Source organism: Impatiens glandulifera, chromosome 4 (genome assembly GCF_907164915.1).
Source record: "Impatiens glandulifera chromosome 4, dImpGla2.1, whole genome shotgun sequence".
NCBI classification, from domain to species: domain Eukaryota; kingdom Viridiplantae; phylum Streptophyta; class Magnoliopsida; order Ericales; family Balsaminaceae; genus Impatiens; species Impatiens glandulifera.
The window spans coordinates 53,004,643-53,010,463 of NC_061865.1; positions in this window are offsets into that span (position 1 = coordinate 53,004,643).

Consider the following 5,821-nt stretch of genomic DNA (forward strand, 5'->3'; position numbering starts at 1 on the left):
TTTCAGATTCATTGAAGACATCTTCTCGCCATATAATAAATATTGATAAACTGGTAGGATCTAACCCGCTCTGATACTAATTGTTGTGCAGAATAAAAAAATTTGATGATCAATGATAAATGAAAAAAGAGAATTCATTTATCAAAATGAAAAAAAACATACTACTAATAAAAAACTATAATTATTAATATGTCAATTTTAAGAAAAACACCTAACTTAAACAAGTAACCGTGTAAACGTAACCATGGAATAATGATGATGTAACGGAAATTGTTATAAATCATAAACAATTAATGATTCATATTAATTTTATACTAATCAAATAGTTACATATTCATCGTTATTTTATTAGGAGTAATATGAATTTGATATTCTCATCTACTAACTCAAAAAATAAAACATCATAGTTCTTATTCTTAGTGGACTGAGGAATTTTAGTGTCATCTCTCGCCTGAATTATCAACATCATTTGGGTTTATCAGTTCCACCAATTCGTGTGGTCCTTTAGGAGGAGGGAAGCATTTATATATATACATGAATACACAGCAATATCTAATTAGATTGATTGAACAATGATAGTTACCATATTTACAATAACTTGAATAAAATGAATTGTTTACGACACATATTGATCGAGTTCGCAGTCTTGAACTTGCAGCTCAATTTCATGGAACCCACGCATACTGAAAACCCTTTCTTTCAGGTAAATTGCATAAGAAAAAAAGGAAAGCTAATTAATCTAGGAAGAAAGTACAAGTACCTTTGACCACTCTTGAATTCGAAAAGCTAGATTGTTACTACAGCAGACTGGAGGAAGAAAGGGCCGGAGAACATTCCGGGATAGCGGCGGCGGGAGGTACAGACAGATTGGAATTTCCAAAAGGACGGCAATGACCGATCGAGCACTTTGCCGTCGAAGATAAACTTGGAACTGTCGCCGGCAGAGAAAAGAGACGACTTTGAGACATGTTTCTTCTTCCTTGAAACTGGAGAAGAGAGATTGGGTTGGGTTGTTGGATGTTTCCGTTCAAGCAGTAATTTGATCGGAGTTAACGAGTGGATCCTTTTTCTCTTTCTGGGTTGGTTTCAAATATATATATATATATATATATAAGCATGAAAATCAATATTTTGGCGCGCCACGTCATCATCATCTTCGTCAAGCCATTCGCCTGAAACTTCAACCGAAATCTGGGTTTGTTTGAAGATTGGAAGAACACCAAGATGGTTTGAAGATGTGTTCTTCATTTTGCCTTAAGGAAAACATTAAAAAATTCTAGAGAAAGACAGAATGGTACCTTTCACCAAATATTCTCTATAGACCTCAATTCTTAACAAAAGTTGTAGATTCAAGTTTCCAATTGAATCTAAGAGAGTCCTTTACAATCCTGTTCAAACAGATCATGATTGGAATTTTGAATCTTCACGGCAATCGAAAACAATGAGAGATGTTTATCATGAAATCTGATTTTGACACCTTTTATTAAAAACATTCCATAGGACTCATTTCTTAACAAATTTAGGTGATTCGAGTTGTCAATTAAAGATAAGAAGACTCTCTACAATCGTGTTCAACCCGAATTTTGATTTCAGGTCCCAAGCTCGACGGAATTTAAAAACAATATAGTGTTTAAACAAAACATTTAACCTAGGAGTTAATCGGTGACAGGCTCTACTTATGAAGGGAATAACATTGGCTATACTTGTCCAAACAAAGCTCATGACCTACCATGGGAAAGGTATGGGTCTTAGCTTTCAATTGGAACCATTTATAGACCGCTATGCAGCCTGTGGCTCATACAAGGTCAACCGCAAGCCATGTTGGTCAAAATTGGGCCACCTAGCTTCATCTAAGAATTCCGGGAGCTACGATCCACCTCATTTAGATTGGCACACATGAAAATTGTATCCAAGACTAATCTACTGCAACTGGCCTCAGCCCCTAATTTGACCCGAGTCGATTAACAGAACCCAAACCGTGCCGCTTCGCATTTAGCCAACTCAAGGAGGACTAACTTAAGTGTAAAATTTTCATTTTTGAATTAAATGAGTTTGGAATGATTATTTTACATAAAATCCAGGCCCAACATGAAGCCCCGTTCTTGGGGTTTACAAATCATCCAATAATAACCCAAATGATAGTCAAAGCCCAATTTATGTTTTAACCGAAACTGACTTTGTCTTTGAATTCCAAATTTCCCCTCCTCGTTGGCTATAAATTGGGCATTCCAATTCTAAACGTGGGGTCGAATGATCTATCTATTCATAACCGCTCTCCAAAGAAGAGAAAGAAGGCGGGTTGAAAAAAATTTGGGAAGGCTTAAAAAATAACGAGAAAATTCTAAATTAAATGAGTGTATAAATAAACAGTAAATTTTATTGAATTTTTTTAAGAAATTAGCGGGTGTTGTCAAATTTGAATCGTAAAAAGAAATTCGGGATGGGTTTCAGCCCCTGCATAGATTCGTCCATGGTTGTAGAGTCCACATGCCATTATGATATTGTCATTGCCAAGTGGATATTTTTAATAGTAATAAAATGGTTAATTCGATGCTACCACTACAGGCACTATCTGTATCTCACTCATGAAGTGACACCTATACACAAAAGGAAGTATTACCCCTCTCATTTGTTTTTTTTTTCTTTGTATATGTGGCGATTTTTTAATGAATACATGCATTACATGTACTGGTAGCCGAACTAACCGTAGTCAAACGGGTCATATTTGAGGTATTGTTTCCATGTTGCAATTATATGCACGAAAGCATCTAAAACAGAAAGTAAAACCGAAAAAAAAAATGTTGTCAAGGTCGGGGTTCGTTTGAGTGCGAATGTATCTGCTCGTTTGAGTGCTAGTCCACCAGACTGCACGTCTCTTATTGAAAAAGAACTTTGATTTCATTGTTAACCATTCTAATACACGTGGAAGACTAATACAAATATCACAGACGAATCCTTAAGTTTCCACATTCATTTGAGGCCCTATTTCTTTATTGAACTGATTTTAATCTTGAACATCCAATTTGAAAATACATTTAAAAATCCGTTATAAAATGGTAAGTAATAAACATTTGGCTTACCATTTAAACATACACCTTTAATTAATAAATTCACCAAAATAAAATATAAAATGGTAAGTAATATTTTTCTCTTCCAAAATAATTTTTTTCTACAACTCTTAGGGCATATTTGAAAAATTCTTTAACTTATAATAACATAAGTTGAGTTCTATAACTTTAAAAATCACCAAATCATTCCAACGTGATTCTAAAAATATTCTATAATATGAATACATATTTTCATTATTTTTAGGACTCATTTAGTAAAAATCTTAACTTTGTGGTATCATAAATTGAGCTTGATAAAAGTACCCAAGAAAATTCCTACATGCTCCTAAAAATAATTCCAATCACCCCATGCAAACAAACTATATTTTGAACAAACTTGAATTTTCACTTCTGGTTTGTACCTCAATTATCTAGTGTGATTCGATATCTGACTCCTTTATTCCAATCTTTTTTATAACTGTCAAACTCCTAGATTCGTTTGTAGACACAACTTGAGACACTCACAAGAGAAAAAGTGTTTTCAACTCACAACTATCAAGTGTAAGAATCTTTTTAAATATCTAATGGCCAACTGTTTTGGAGTAGAGAATGCACGTTCAGGATGGGCGTGTGAGTCATAATGTGGATGCCCTTTCCTACACATAATCAAATACTGAACTCTATGGATCAAATAGGTGCATACGAGGTTTATGAAATACGAAACCAGCATTTGAACCTGCAAAATTCATGAAGAAAATAGATTTGCAACAAACGTGTTCATGTGCGGCTTTGGAGTAATGGTGTATAACATTTGGCAAGAACATAATGCAATGGTATATGACAGAACCCGCATGAGCGTTGAAGAGTTATGGGAAAATATTGTATCGGATTGCAGCGCTCTCGCGGAAACGTGAACAAGAATTCCAAGTACGGAGCAGAACTAGAATATTTGTAGGAACTGGAATTTACCGTTTTTTAAACTTGCTAGAATTGAAAGGATTGTAATCAGATAATTCATTTACGTTTTTAGCTTTTTAGTTTTTATTCAGAATGTTACGACTTCAAAATCATTTTAGGCCTGTCTAGAATGATCTCTTAAACTCGTGCATTTTTTTTTCCCATTTTTGGGAATTTTTAATGAAATGACGCTAAGTCGTTTTTCCAAAATAAAAATAAAAATACTAAACCCTAAAAACAAATACATTGATTTTCTTTGATAAACAAACTAAGGTGGAAACTCTAAAGTCAATTAGATCGATCCGTCCGAGAACGTGATCGATCTAAAATCTATACGGACCAATTAAAATGCTTACACTAAAGAATCATATTTTCAGTTCCTCATCTTATCTTAAAGATGAGACAACTCTAGAGAGAGATGAAATATATATATATGTATATATATTATATATAATAATAATAACAATAATAATAATAATTCATTATTTGAATTTTATTTGTTTGCCGAATCGAGAACTGTGGTTAATTTGGATATATATGTGAGAGTAATTGTATACTTTGGTCGGATCGTGGGTTGACCCGTTCATAAACTTGAAATAATTAAAATAAAATTAAAAATGCTATATGTATGTTTCGAATTTGCAACCTAACAAAACAAGTAAAACCATTCACTAGTAAAAAAATTCATTTTTAAGGAGAGCAAAAATCTTCGAAAAAAGAAAAAATGTCTTCGATGATAGTGTTCACCGAGGGCAATAAATGCTATTGCAGTGTCTCAGTGATATTGTTGTCGGTGAAGAAAAAATTAATCTCACCGAGAGCATTTTTCTCCCTCGGAAATAATTATTTTTTTTACAGAGAACAAACAAATGCTCTCGGTGATAATAAATCTTTCTAAAAAAAATTATCTGACATCTCCATCTAGTTGTGACTCAATCACCATTTCTAAATCAGAATAGTCCAACAAATTACAACGACAAAAGATTCAAAAAATTACAACAATAAATCAAAAGGATGAAGAAGAACAATTGAATCTTGAGATTCAAACAAATTACAGCAACAAATTAAAATAATTATAGAATAGAGAAACGAGTAAATATTGTGAAGAAATTGAACATGTATGAGGAAGATTGCATACATCTGATTTGAGATCTAGATATGCTTAACCGCTGTTCCGGAATCTTCTAGATGATCCTTCGCTACTAGACAAACTAATAGTTGGAGGAGGAGAATGTACCTCATCTGTAGTAGTGATAGTATGATATACTCATTCTTCTTCATACAAATATACATTATTTCATATTCTTATTCATGAATCCGATTTGAGATCTAGAATATTTCATCATCTTTATACAGATCTGGATTATTTTATCATTTTCTTCATGGATTTGATTTGAGATCTGAATTATTTCATCTTCTTCTTCATACAGATCTGGATCTGGATCGGTAGTTTTTGTACGTAGGTGAAATCTTATGACCTTAGTTCGATGACATCGGTGAAGCAAATCGTACAAATCTCTATTTATAGATCCGCAGGTGTAGTTCATGATACAAATTCAGATTTGTGCCGATGACTTCAGATTTGTGCATATGGTGATACGAATTAGAGATTAATGATCTAAAAATCTTTTCCTAGCGAGAATGAAATCCATCTCTTCTTAACGTGAATCATGAAGAGGAAGAAGAGAGAAGACATGATGAAGTGTAAGAAAGTTTTGGAGAAATGAATAGAACAAGAGAGAGAATTAGAGAGGAAGGAAGAGAGTTGGGCGGCTGAAATTTAGGGTAAAATAGTGAAGAGATGCCCGCCTACCTGG